The sequence below is a fragment of the Apodemus sylvaticus genome, chromosome 9 (genome assembly GCF_947179515.1).
Source record: "Apodemus sylvaticus chromosome 9, mApoSyl1.1, whole genome shotgun sequence".
Lineage (NCBI taxonomy): Eukaryota > Metazoa > Chordata > Mammalia > Rodentia > Muridae > Apodemus > Apodemus sylvaticus.
In genome coordinates this window covers 110092465-110107452 of record NC_067480.1, presented here as the reverse complement: position 1 = coordinate 110107452, position 14988 = coordinate 110092465, and positions in this window count along the sequence as shown.

Here is a 14988-nt window from a genome sequence, read left to right as displayed (position 1 = left end):
GGTGGTAGAAAAACATCTCAGAGCCAAGAATCATGAGTTCCTGACAACGTCCATCTTTGAGGGTAAGATGGTGGGCAGTTTTTCCCCTTGATTTCACTCCTCTGGATTTACCATTTCCAGAAACTCCATGTTCAGTTTATGAGCATAGACTCCAGAAAATGTGTTCATGCCACCGATTTGTCACCATTTGCTGTAACACACATTTCTATACTGGCTCTGCAGAACATCATTTCTAATACTGTAACAGACATCTCTAATACTGTAGCATACATTCCAATACTTGTTCTGCAGATGGTCTAATCCCAACTGTGGAAAAACAGATCACTGCTACTATGTCGAGGCAGAATCTAGAGCACAGAAGAAGCCCGCAGCTAACCAAGTGTAGTGTCAGGGGAGGTTACCAGCTGCAGCAGCATGCTTGCTGGGTGGTTGAGACCCAACTCTGGGTTCCCAGCATCCAAAACAACCAACAGTCAAGGATACATCCCTACAAAACACCACATCCTTAAAACGTGACTGAAGATCAAATATCCCAAAGCCAGAGAGAGGCCAGAGAGAAAGGAGAGAGGGAGAGTGAGAATGAGAGAGACAGAGACAGACACATAGAGACACAGAAACAGAGTGACAGAGGCAGAGATGGAGACAGACAGATAGGGACAGAGACAGAGAGATGGATGGAGACAGACAGGGACAGACAGGGAGAGACACAGAGACATAGAGAGACAGAGAGACACAGAGACAGAGACAGAGATGGAGACAGACAGACAGGCAGGCAGGGAGAGACATAGAGATACAGAGACAAATAGAGATGCAGAGATATATAGAGATACAGAGACTGAGAAAGAGGAAAAGAGGAAGGAAGAAGGGATGTCTAAGACAGGCTCAGTAAGGGTTATCATTGATAAGATTCTGAAGTTTAGCTCTAAGATCTCAAGGTGAATAGAAAGTTCATGTTCTAGAAACACACAGGAATTCCAGGCTGGGACTGCTGCTTAGTGTGGCTCTGCCTCTCAAGTGATGGGGTAATGGGCATGCACCTTATTTCTGGCCAATCTTTTCCTCAGTGACATCTAATGTAATTCAGTGAGTCGGTTTTAAAGGGACATACAGAAGAGCTATACATAGCATATATGCCTCAGTACATGCTCAAAAATTCTGCCTCTGTTTTTTCTGGGCTAGAAATACCTTCCCTGGACATTTCTTCTAACTATTTATGAGCTTTCCACAGATACGACTTCCAGACTCTTAGTATAACTTTAATCCTGATCGTCCATTTCGAGCAGTCTGCATCCCAGATTGTCCAAGCCTCCGTTTGTAAAGTGCAGATATGAACACTGATGCTAATTGTTTTTTTTTTTATATAATGTATTTGTCTTTAGAGCACTGACTCGTGGTTGGCCTGTCTGTATGTCTGTGTGAGTGCATCAGATCCCCTAGAATTGGAATTACAGACAGTTGAAAGCCGCCATGTGGGTGGGTGTAGGAGTTGAACCCTGGTCCTCTAGAAGAGTGGCCAGTGCCCTTAACGGCTAAGCAATCTCTCCAGTTCCCAGATGCTAATTATTTAAAGATCCAGACAGCACATTTGGTCCTCACATGCGCTTTATGCTTTAGCGTTTTTAAATGTGTGTGAACACGTGGACATGTGGGTCCGTGCAAGTGTATGGAGGGCAGAGGTCAACTTTACATCTTACACTGTTTTCCCTGCAGACAGAGACACGGTCTCTCTGTGGCCTGGAGCCAGCCAAGCAGGCTAGGCAGGCTGGCCAGGGAGTGAGCCTGGGAATCCATTCACCTCTTCTCCCTCCTGCCAAGCCAAGCACAGCTTCCCAGGTCTCTAACTCCGGCCGTCCAGCTTGCCCTACCTCCCGCTGACAGCATTTTACTGGCTTTTTGTTTGGTTTTGATTTGTTGCTAAAGAAACCTTTTTCCAGGCACATTTTACATTCTATGTCACATGCCTGAAATTTAGAGAGTGGTGTACTCTTTGGTTGGTGGTTTAGTCCCTGGGAGCTCTGGGGGTCTGGTTGGTTGATAGTGTTCTTCTTCCTATGGGGTTGCAAACCCCTTCATCTCCTTCAGTCCTTTTTCTAGCTCCTCCATTGGGGACCCTGAGCTCAGTTCAATGTTTGACTGAGAGCATCGGCATCCGTATTTGTCAGGCTCTGGCAGAGCCTCTCAGGGGACAGCCATATCAGGCTCCTGTCAGCAAGTACTTGTTGGCATCAGCAATAGCATCTGGGTTTGGTAGGGGAATGCCAGGGCAGTGAGGTGGGAAGGGATGGGTAGGTCCAGAGGCACCCTCATAGAAGCAGGGAGGAAGGGAGATGAGATAGGGGCGCTACAGAGGGGAAACTGGAAGGGGGATAACTTTTGAAATGTAAATAAATAAATAAGAGAGAGAGAGAGAGAGAGAGAGAGAGAGAGAGAGAGTACCAGGTAATTCCTGGCTCTGTGGCAACAGGCACCTAGACAAAGAAATGTAATAAAATGCACAAGAGCTCTTGAAGAAAACATAGCCTTTCCACAAGACAGTTTTAAGTTCTGTATATTGACAAAAATCTTAGGAGTAGAAATCTCCCAACTGTGGTGAAAAAAATTAACACTTTCCACTTAGAACTGAAACAAATTCTTACACAAATTAAGGGAAACTTCTTGCCTCACATTAGTCAGCTTATAGTACCCCTAACAAGTTTAGTGATTTTTGTCAGCCAATAAAAACATATATTGTTAAAAAAAATCCCAATATCCAAAATAAAATCATAAACAGTTAAAAACATAAATATTCTGAACCTCATAGTAAAAAATGCAGTTTAGACACAATATATTTTTACCCTCCAAACTGATAAAAAAAAACACACACACAGCAATTTCCATCACTTTTGTGCCAGTAAAAGATTCCATCTTAACGTTTTAAAGTCACGAAATAAGTGATAACAATAAAAACTATACATGCAAATATATCATACATACACACACACACACACACACAGAGAGAGAGACAGAGAGAGAGAGAGAGAGAGAGAGAGAGAGAGAGAGAGAGAGAGAGAGAGACAGAGAAGGACTTCATGTTCATCATCTGATCAAATGAATTACGTCTCCGGGTGAAACCAGAGATGATTGCTGAGTCTCCTTCTTGGACACCTCCTCAGCTTGGCAGCACCTACTAGAGAGTCTCGGCTTCTAGCACACCTCTCGTTATGTGATGCCAAAGGCCAAGGTCAAGTAGCAACCTGTTGAAACTACCAAACTGTACTTTTTGAGAATCAGCTGATGTGTCTCCAGATAAGATAAGCTTCCTGGTAACTGGTGAGGAGGGCTAGATAAGTTAGTGCAAAGTTTGCAGAAGTCTAAGTGGAGGGAGGAAAAGGGCAGACACTAAAGGAGGATCCACTTAGAAAATGCTCACCCCGACTTCTTTCTCAGTGCAGACACTGACCCCCGAGTAAGTCATATGTCCAAAGTCACACATGAATTCTGAATAAGCCCAGACACAGCCCAGAGATGAGAAGGGCCTTTACATGAAGTTGTTCATTGTCTTTTGCCCCAATTCCCTCCTAGTACCACCCGTTACCTATTCCAGCCAGAGGATGTCTGTCCAGTCTTTGGGAAGATCACATGAATCCTAAATATGCCATAGGCACCTTGTCTGGTGGAAGAGGTGTGAGGCTTTTGAGTGGCATTCACAGGAACACACCTTGACGAGCACTGAAAATGTGGGACAACAAGTAATACATCCTCTAATAAGAAACTGGCCTCACATAACTGTGCAGTGAGCATTCTGAAACATGATTATAGAGTTAAGCTAGTAATCACCTATAATTCCCCCATAGAAAACAAGATGGGAAAAGGCAGGAAGCATGCTGTTTGAGTTTGATTATTAACTTGACTGGATTATTAAGAAAGGCCCCGATTCATGGAACTCAGATCTCAGTGTGTCTATGATGACAACAACGGTAAAATGGCAAGGATTCCGGCCTCACTGACTATTAACTCCTGTCTATTCATAGTATGGTGGTCTTGTCAGGAAGATAGTAAAAACTTACACAGGTCTTTGGGTACATCATTGGGGTATATCGTGGGGCTATCTCGTGCCTGAATCTATTCCTGTATCCTTTTTTGTCTGTGTCCTACAGTGAGGTGAGAGAGTGTCTTTACCCCATCCTTCTGGCTCCATGATTTTCTATCCAAGTACACGGGGACAACATATTCATGGACTGAACCCTTAGGACCATGAGCCAAAGTAATTCTGTGCTCCTTTTCATTACTTAATGCCACACAGAAGTAACAAATATGCAAACGTTGAAGAATAGGTAGATAGTGGTGACGTGCCTATGGTTATTTTAAGGAAAAGCTCCCTTCTTGGTTTCTAGCACACTGAGAGCACACAGATTGTACCTCTGTCCAGGCATAGGGTAATTTCTCATTCAGCAAGCAAAATCTTTGTCCTACTCATGGAACTATACAAGAATCAAATCTTGAACTGAATATATTCACTTCTGGAACAGTTTAACGTACTGACCCTATTTCAACCACAGCAATAAGGCCCACAAGTCCAAAGAAATGAGGATCAGCGAGCTAGCAGGAACCTAGATGTCTGAGTGGCCAGTGATCCAACTCTGTCTACGATCGGGCAAACGCCCATCTACCCAGGGACTGTTACCCAAGACAAGAAAGTTAGATTGAGACTTGTTTAAGCCAACGGCTTTGGACTGTGACTGGTGCCCAAGACACCATGTGTACACGGTGGCTTGAGGTTGCTGGTCAAGACTGACATTGTACAGTTTTCCCAGGGAATGTCTAGACTCTTCTCCCCAGCTATATGCAGAGAAAAGGAACGGACTGTGACTTAAGGCATGAAGAGAATAGTTTGTAAGTATCTCATTCTCTCATCTTCATAATGTCTCTTCTTTCCCAACTAGTTTGAGAGTTTGTAGTTGCTTTGATTCACTTTGCTTTGCTGGAAATGGGTTTCACTATGTACTTTAGACCTTAGATTCAAGATCCACCTTCCTCAGCTCCCTGAGAGCTAAGGTTATAGGCAAACGCCGTGGGAGCACATGTCACCTTTGTGATCTCTCAGGTTTTGTGGAACCTTCATAAGGCAACATTGTAGGCCATGCTGCTCTGGCTTCTAACGCCCTAAGACAGGCTGCATGGGGAGGGGGAGTCTGTGTGTTCTGTGTGCTAGCATCTTGTGGTGTTCAGGAGATCTGTGAATACCTATAAGACAGTAGTCAGTATTCTTATGCAGCAGTTGGGGCTTTTCAAAATCAAAGGAAATTGTTAACTAAGTCTAAAAGTGTGCTGAAATATTCAGAACACGAAATTGCTATGTATGCTTAGTAAAGTTATTTTTCAGTAGAATTATCCTGTTACTTTTTTTAACTTATCTCATTGTTTATGTATGTGAACCTGCATGAGTTTATGTATACTGTGTAAAGGAGCCTACAGAGGCCGAAGAGACATGAGATCCTCTTGGAAGCAGAGCTACAGATGGCTGTGAACCATCACATGGGCACTCAAACTTGGGTCTTCTTCTAGAAAAGCAATATGTGAACCGTCTCACAATCCCAGAATTTTCTTGTTTTGTGACAAAAAAAAAAATCTATCCTCAAACTCTTCAAATCTTCCTTTTTTAAAGGTGCAATTAGGTTTGTAATCTTAAATCAAATTCTTACTAAGTTTATATACAATTTTAAGCCTATTTGTAATATTGAAATTTTTAAGAAAAAGGAACTTTGTAAAAATTAATTCATTACCTGGGAGGATCTTAATCAAAGTACTTAAGAAGGAAAATCAGACACATTAAATTAATAAGCAGAGTTTTAAATAGTTATAGATATTTGGCCTGATAAATTTGTAAATGGATAGCCATGTGTTGTGTTTCTAGAATGTGCTAGACTTAAAAATTCCTCAATATTATTTTAAATTTATGCTTAAAATTTTAACTGACAAACTGAAACTAAGATAAATCCATGTTTTCTACCTCCAGAGCTACCCTTAAAGGGACTTACAATATTTATGAATTTACTTATATATTTATGTGTACGTGTGCCTGAGTATGTATGTGCGCCACATGTGCACAGAAACCTCCAGAGGTCAGAAGATGGTGTCTGTCTAATTCCTTGGAATTGTAGTTCCAAACAGCTGTGAGCCACCGATATATGGATACCAGAGAGAGAACCAGGATCTTCTGGAAGAGCACCCAGAGCTCTTAACCTCGCAGCCATCTCTCCAGCCCTCAGAGGAACTGAAAGTTACTCTGACTGAGCTGTAGCTATGGGGGGTAAACAAGGCTGTGTTTGCTCCCTGCTTCCTAACACTGTGAAGACAGAGTTAGACCTAACTCAGCCCCTTCAGATCTGCTTCCTGCTGACCTAGGGAGATGCCATTCACTGCATTTCAGAGGAGACATCTGCATTCAGCAGCAGGGGTCTGCTTTGATACTGCACTCTTCCAGAGAAAAGCTTTAAGATTCTACCGTGGAAGGAAGAACCTCTCCCTGATGATATCACTTTGCACTTCCCATGAAACACACCGCAGGACTACTTCCTCTAAGAAGTCACCGATTGGATTAGAAAACTTCAGCAGGGATTGCAGTAAGGCAGACAGTGCACTCTGCAGGGAGGTCGCCATCCACAGCTCCCATCAGTCCGGCGCCTTCTCTCACATCATCTCCCTCGGTGTTACTTCCTGTCTTCCCTCCTGGATGACTGTTATCACCCCCTCCATACCCCCTCCCTTTCTTCAATCCCTTATCTCATTTTTTCAACGTTAATAAAAACAGCTGCCATTTCTCTCAGTCATATTTTCCCCCGAAAGGGAGGGAGGGATAGAAGTAGGGGAAGGGCCTGAGATTCCTCAGATGGGGAGAAAAAGCTCTGATCCGATGTTAGTTAATTAGTTAATTAATTAGCTACTGAAAAAAACAAGTAAATAAGAAAAAACAACTCAGCATGAATTTAGACATGTTCTACAATTCTAGCTGGGAACATGAACTCCCCTGAGATTCTGATCTCCATTGGAGGAGAGCATGTGAGCTGGGTTAGGGATGGTGGTCCTTAGAGCTGATGATGAAGGATCTGAAGAAGGGTTACAAAGTAACAAATCCTAGGAAACCAGAAAGGTCCAGCAACATTTCCTGCTGTCAGGTGATGACCTGGGGTTTAAGTCCCTGGCTCTGCTATGTAGCAGAGCAAAGTAATCTTTCCAACCCTAGATCTGCAATAGCAATACAGAAGTACTTAGAAGACTGGAGAATGTCAGACTTACTGGCATCCTGCACAAAGATCGCTGCTTTTTAAAATTAGAGTCCTGTGGTCATAGCTGTGGCTACTAACTTACTGACCTGAATAGGTTTTAAAAGGATTCTAAATCAACAAATGATGTTGGCATTTTAACAAATAAAGTGTAGAAGTTGCACTTTAATCAAAACAATCCTTTTTCTGTTCCAGATAGTCGTTCCTCATTTCTCACAGAGAACAAGGCTCTCTCTCTCTCTCTCTCTGCTCTCTCTCTGTCTCTCTGCTCTCCTTCTCTCTCTGCTCTCTCTCTCTCTCTCTCTCTCTCTCTCTCTCTCTCTCTCTCTCTCTCTCTCTCTCTCTCTCTCTCTCTCATGAAATGATTCAACAGGACTGGGGCCCTCTGCATCAAGGTGTGAGGTGTTTAAATGGAACAAGGCACGGTGGTATCGCCAGAATCCATAAGCATTCCCGTCAGCATGAATGTGCTCTGTCCAGCACATCCCATTTCTAGGTAACAGAAGGATTGATGGAATGGACTCTCCGAGCAGTATTCCTCAGCAAAGGATTCCCAAGCCAAGTGAGAGTGAGAGAGAGAGAGAGATCTCTTATGTCATCATATGTAAGATAAAGCTTCCTGGAAGTCTTCCATTCTACAACCCTGCCTCAAGCCTGCTCCACACCAGCATTTAAAGGAAAAGAAGGATGCATCAGCTGCCAAAGCAAATAACCACAGGAGGCTTCAGACTTCCCAGCTCCGATTGAGCTGAAACAGTTTTCCCTCTTCACACAGCCCAGGGCCTCAGCCCACCCACGGCAGCTCACGTCCCTCCTTGACCTGGTACACAAATGGGGTTCAGCACCTTGGGAGTGGTGCACACCACAGATGTCTGTTTCTAGTGTCAGTGAGCACCAGGACTGTGTGTCCTACACTTCAGGAGGGACTTCCCCTGAGAAGGAGAAAACCAGAAAGAACTGTGGGTCTCTCCAGGATGAGGTCCTCTCCCTAGAGTCCCTGCGGGCCCTCCAGGGCTGATCTGAACCAAGAGTAAGGGGGGGGAGGGTAGTGGTAGCAACTGCTTTTAGACTCTCTCAGGATGCCTGTGTGGAGCGGGATCCCTAGCTCCTCTGCAGGAAGCTGAGTGCTGCTGACCCACCCACCCCACCCTACCTTCCCCTAAGCGGCTTTGCCCTGCCTGACTCTCCTTTGTTTTATCTCTGGATCAAATCCTTCCCTACAGGAATCCCACATTTCTTCCATCGAGGTCAAGCATTAAGCAACTCTGCAGCAGCCCCCATCTGCTTCTATGCGGTTATAATAAACCCAGCTTTCACTGACCTTTTCAGCACAATCACCTCTCTATCTGCTTCTCCTTTCCATCCCCTGCCTTGTTCTCAGAGTCTCAGACAGGCTGCCTGCCACTGCATGTGAGACTGCATGCATGTAAGACTGTCTGTATGTGAGACTGCATGCCTGTGAGACTGCATGTAAGACTGTATGTGTGTGAGACTGCATGCCTGTGGACTGCACGTATATAAGACTGCATATATGTATGTGAGACGGCTCAGTGCTGAGTCATAACAGGACTGAGTAATAACTCCCTGAATGTATTGTTTCCATTTTCAACCTTTCCCCCACTCCCTGCTAAGGTTTCTTAGTCTCTATTACCATATCCTCAAGTCCTTGGTGTTTTTCCTTTGTATGGTATAATTGCTATTTCTATTGCTTGTCCTTAACTCCTCTCTTCTATATAATCTTAGTTGTATTACCTTAGTGTCTTTCTTTTATGTACTCTCATTTTTTTCTCCCTAAACAAGTCACCTTTTCATTACAGATATTCATTTGTTTGTTGTTGGTGGTGTTATACAAGTTTTCATTTGCTTTCTGGGCTCACTTAATTCCATTTCTGTTCAATGCCCTGCTTGAACCTTCATTATCATTTGTTTAAATCTTTAACTGAATTAAAACAAGTATGTGCAGTCTTTGTCTCCTGGTTCCATTATCTCTGTAATCTGTGTTTATTTCTACTTAAAGGCTTACCTCTTGATTTAGGGGCCATATTTGCCTGTCTATGACTGTCTAGTACTTGTAATTGTACGTGGAATGTTTTGCATATGAGGTTACTGTAGTTCTGAATTTTGTTGCTTTCATTTAATTTTGAATCGTAGTCTAGTAAAGCAGTTCAGTCATGATCCTCTGAAAGTGCTGACATGCTGTGCGGAGGCCGTTCTGCATGTTACCTGTACCCTGTGAATGTCCCTACTCAGCTTTCCAACTGTTTACAGTGACAGGTCTAATCTGATATTGGTTACTCTGCCCTGGGTGCTTGGGGTTAATTTTAATCACAGTATTCTCAAAATTACTTAGGAGGTCGCTGCTGTACACAAATAGAAAAAAAAATGTTATTCCATGTAGGGACTCATGGCTCCAGCCACATATGTAGCAGAGGATGGCCTTGTCAGGCATCAATGGGAGGAGAGGCCCTTGGTCCTATGAAGGTTCAATGCCCAGTGTAGGGGAATGCCAGGGCAGGGAGGCAGGAGTGGATGGGTGGGTGGGGAGCACCCTCATAGAAGCAGGGGAAGGGAAGTGAGATAGGGGATTTCCAGAGGAGAAAGCAGGAAAGGGGATAACATTTGAAATGTAAACAAATAAAAGAGCCAATTAAAAGAAAAAAGAAAAAAAGAAAAAGAAAACTAGAACACCTATTCTCATGCACCAAAGTCTAGTTAATTCACTGTGGCTTAAGTGGAATCATTTCTTTGGTTTATAACCTGGGCCATCTCTGTGCTAAATAGTTGTTTTCTCACCTCTCCCCAGGGAAAGGAACAACAAATTCATAGTCATATAACAGTTTATATATTTATGTTTATACCTGTATCTCTGTCTACATTAACATAGTCCTAATGCATTGAAAAAGATAATTGTTCTTCATTAACTAATTTTTTGGAAATGCCTATTATAAATTGTTATATCCCCATAAAATTCCCAAAATTTCATAGCTAAAAATGTGAACTGTTATATCATACTTAGAACGTACATGATTCTGGATAAACAAATCCAGAGTTCTAAAAGAACCACAGAATAAAATTTAAATTTAAGTTTAATCCAAAAGAATTTAAATATCAAATGTCCACTAAGGCTTCATATGCTGAAGACTTGCTCTTCAGTTTTTGACACTATCTGGGTGGGAGATGGTGGGAATAACAGAAAGTGAGATATAGTTAGAGGCAGAATGACATTAGGGTATGGCACACACACACACACACACACACACACACACACACGTTTCTTATTGCAAAGAGGTGGGTAGCTTTAAACCTCATATCATGTCTGCTAGGTAGCCAAGCACTGTTTTACCTCAGGTCCAAAGCAATGTATGCATACAATTAATATGATTATAGGTAATAACTTTAGAGCCATGACACACCTTTCAGGACTTAAGGTAAGTTTCACCAGTTGTTTGCACAGCAATAAAAAATAAATGTAAAAAAAATTTAGAAAAATGTGATTGACCCTCCTTCATTTACTGCTTATCCTCCTCCCAAAATAGTATCTATCAAAAACATCATCATGTCTCAGCCCACTTCTTCCAATAGAACCCAGAATTCCATGGATCAAATCATGCCCAGTCACTTAGTAACCATAGCACCCTGGTCTAGTTATTCAACCTCTGTAAACCTCTGTTCTTCCATCTGAAAAAAAGTAAGAATTATATCGATGCTTGTCTCACTGGGATTTGAAGAACAAAGCAATGAGGAGAAATGTCCATGACAGCAACCACCACAGAACAGAAGCTCAGCCAGCCTGTAAGGTATGATGTAAGGCATCAAAGATGTGAGGGCCCTGTCCAGTTGGCAGCTGAGGTTTGTTTGCTCTCTCTAGACTGTGTTCTCAGGATGTATAGCATGTTTCCTCTACAACAAGAGCAGTGCTGGAAGCAACAAAACCAAAAGCCATGGCCTCTTCCCTAGAGATGAGGCACTGACAACTTGTTATGGGAAACAGATCTAAACCAAATAACAAGCGAACAAGGACATGCTGTTGTTAAAAATGGTCCCACAGAGATCCCACTTACAGGTTTGGTCACTAGCAGATTGGCAGCACCATGAGGAGGTAGTGGAACATTTTTAAAGGTGTAGAATGGAGAAAGAGAGTCATACCATGGAGGACATGCTCCCTACAGAGCTGTGGTATCCTGAGGTGTTTGTTCTCACACTTTGTTCCCCTGGAACATGGTCAGAGGTGTGATTATATATCAGCTGTAACCAGTGTGGGTGCCTTAGAAAAGTGATTGGAAAATTGATGAAAAAGACATTTGGGGGAAATGTACAATGGTAAATCTCTCCAAATGGCCAGAGCATATAAAGTTACTTGGGTTTCAGGTGATTGCTATGAACCTCTTTCCCTGACAATCTCTGTCATTTCCTAGTGAGCCTAGGAGCAAAGTAGCTGTGGAAGCAGGGTTGGAGGCTGTGCCTACAACCGGTAACACAGGCTTCCACCCACCAGTGCTGACCAGGAATCAACTGCTGTGGACAGTCATGTCTGCCAACAGCAGAGACCAATGCTGGGCAGCCAATGTGGCAACATTTCCCAAGGTGCCTAGCGGCAGCCTGGCATCATATTAACTAACCTGGCCCATTCCATCAAGGGAAGTGCGACATTTTGTCTTCACTGGCCAAGTTATTGTTGGTGTGGTTTTCCCTGATCTGTGTGTAAAACTTTAGCCAAAATAACCACCTATAACAGGATGTCCTATTTCCCCATCTTTCTCTTTCACACAGCATTGACCCTGAAAAAGGAACTTGTTTTATAAAGAAAGAGGTACAAAAGTGAGCCCATGCTCACGGAAGCCAATGGCCTTCCATGTCCCCCAACTTGCTGGAGCAACTTGCTTAAAATGAAAAGGTGAAATGGACTTAGAAAGATAGAATTAGACTATGGACAAGTGGCAAGATCCTGAGGCCTGAGGCAGATTCTTCAGAAGGCTGTATCCTCAGTATCAGCATCCTACATGGATTGTGCATCAGGAGTCTACATGGATTCTGCATCAGCACCCCACACAGATTCTGCATCAGCACCCCAAACAGATTCTGCATCGGCACCCTACATGGATTCTGCATCAGCACCCCACATGGATTCTGCATCAGCACCCTACATGGATTCTGCATCAGCACCCTACATGGATTCTGCATCAGCATCCTACATGGATTCTGCATCAGCACCCCACATGGATTCTGCATCAGCATCCCACATGGATTCTGCATCAGCATCCCACATGGATTCTGCATCAGCATCCCACATGGATTCTGCATCAGCATCCCACATGGATTCTGTATCAGCATCCCACATGGATTCTGCATCAGCATCCCACATGGATTCTGTATCAGCATCCCACATGGATTCTGCATCAGCACCCTACATGGATTCTGCATCAGCACCCTACATGGATTCTGCATCAGCACCCTACATGGATTCTGCATCAGTACCCTACATGGATTCTGCATCAGCACCCTACATGGATTCTGCATCAGCACCCCACATGGATTCTGCATCAGCATCCCACATGGATTCTGCATCAGCATCCCACATGGATTCTGCATCAGCATCCCACATGGATTCTATAACAGTATCCTACATCATATATTTTGCATCAGCATCCCACATGTGGTACATTTTCTCCTACAGCCAGGAGGGGAAACCAGAATGACACAACCCATCATTATCCATAAGGACGCATGAGCTACTTGTCTGCATCTTATTCCCATTAGTAAAACCCTTGCCACCTGTGTGTATTTATTCCAAATGGAGAACTTCTGTCAGGTATACAACAAGTATTACATTGAACTGGATGTGAAGACGTCAGACTTCTGATGCCCCAAAGTCAACCAGCTAAGAAAGGAGTTACTTTGCTCCCAGGAGTGACTAGTCCAGACTACTAGAGAAAAACTGGACTGATTCTCCCCAAAGTATATGTCTGTGTGTAACAGATTTTTTAGGATTTGGCCATGTCCTGTGTTTAAGATTAGCAGAAAATTAAAACAACCCAACCCAGGCAAGATAATAAATGCACGATAGCCCTCAGAAATGAATGTGTGTGGGTTCCAGGTACAAAACCAAGACCTGCTCAGGTACTTGCTGAGGGTGGAGGAAATATAGAATGGGTAAAGCCATGTGACCAATTGTAGGAAGGGGGTTGTAACACCATTTTGTTATGCTTGTGCACTTACATACATTCCTTAAGCAGATGGGTATTTTTCCCTTACTGCTTTATCATATAACATGGCATCAATTGAGGGAGAAACAGTAATTAATTGTTAAAAATCTATATAGCTACATTTAAGTTTCAGATTACTTAAAGTCTAAGCGTTCCTCAAGAGTCCTCTGGGTGGCAGAGATGGCTCACTGCCCTTGCACAGGACAAAATTCAGTTTCCAGTCCCCACGTGGTGCTTCAGAGCTCTCTGCAGGCACAGTTCTGGGGATCTGATGCCTCTTTTGAGCTCCCTGGGCGCCTTCCTGTACATAGGTGGTACATGTGTACACACTCAGGCCCACATACAGGAAGATAAGTGTAAATAGGTTTTAAAGGAGAGTTTGTCATTTATTCTGGAGGAAAAATAAGGGTTTTTTATTACAAGTGGTATGGCTATATCTTATTAGGCAGAATTATGACCTCATTGCTTTTATTATTTGGAAATTATGCAAGACATATGGAGATGTTAGGTATCAAGCTGACACCGAGTAAACTTGTGGTGGTTAATTTTAGTTGTTAGTTTAAAGGATGAAGATCCTCTTTCAAATGGACAGCACCTTCTAGCAGATACACAGAGGCCTGAGAAAAGAGCCCCTCTTTGCTCCTTACTGCTCAAGCCATCTATGCTGCTGCTCCTGCTGCTGCTGCTGCTCCTGCTGCTCCTGCTGCTCCTGCTGCTGCTGTCCCTTCTTGGCTTCCATCCCTTCCTGCCATGGGAGCTCAGCTTTTTCAGTCTTCCAATGGAGATTGAAAACCCCTGGCCCTCTGGAAATCCTCAAGGTTATCAAGCCTGGATTGGCACTACTGAGTCTCCCATCCTTATAGGCTGACAATCTACTGCATATTTCAGCTTCCCAGAAGAATACCCATTATTAGACAACTCAACCTGAATCACATAAGCCAATATAATCCATCCTCCTTGCAATACATATTCTATTTTTTTTATATCTCTAGAACAAAACCAACCACAATGACTTAAGTATCTTCTCCAACTTGCTCTCCATCACAATGAGCTCCCTCACCACAGGCCCAAAAGCAATAGCACCAAACCGTTAGAGCACAAAACCTTGGGCAATGGTAAGACTTTCTCTCTTAGAAATTGACTATTCAGATATTTGTCATGGAAACAGAACACTGAGTAGCACAAACTGCCAACAGGCAAAAATGTATCCACGATTCTTAATTCAACCAGTCCTATATCCTGTCTCTCAATCCATAGTGCAAACATTGTATTCAAAGTCACTCTGTGTCTTGCTCCTGCCTTGAGAGAGAAGTACCAAAATGTTGCAACAGTGACAAGCATCACACTAGAAATGCACAGGGATTGAAAGGGAAGACAACAAGAGAATCTGACCTTGGTGTGCAGTCACAGAGCCTCAGTAGGGAAGCCTGCCGGATCCAGATGATCTGATGGATGGATTGTCGTGAACGGGGAGCAGGAGAGGTTCAGAAGAACTGCACACAAAGGAATTGTTATCGCAGAAA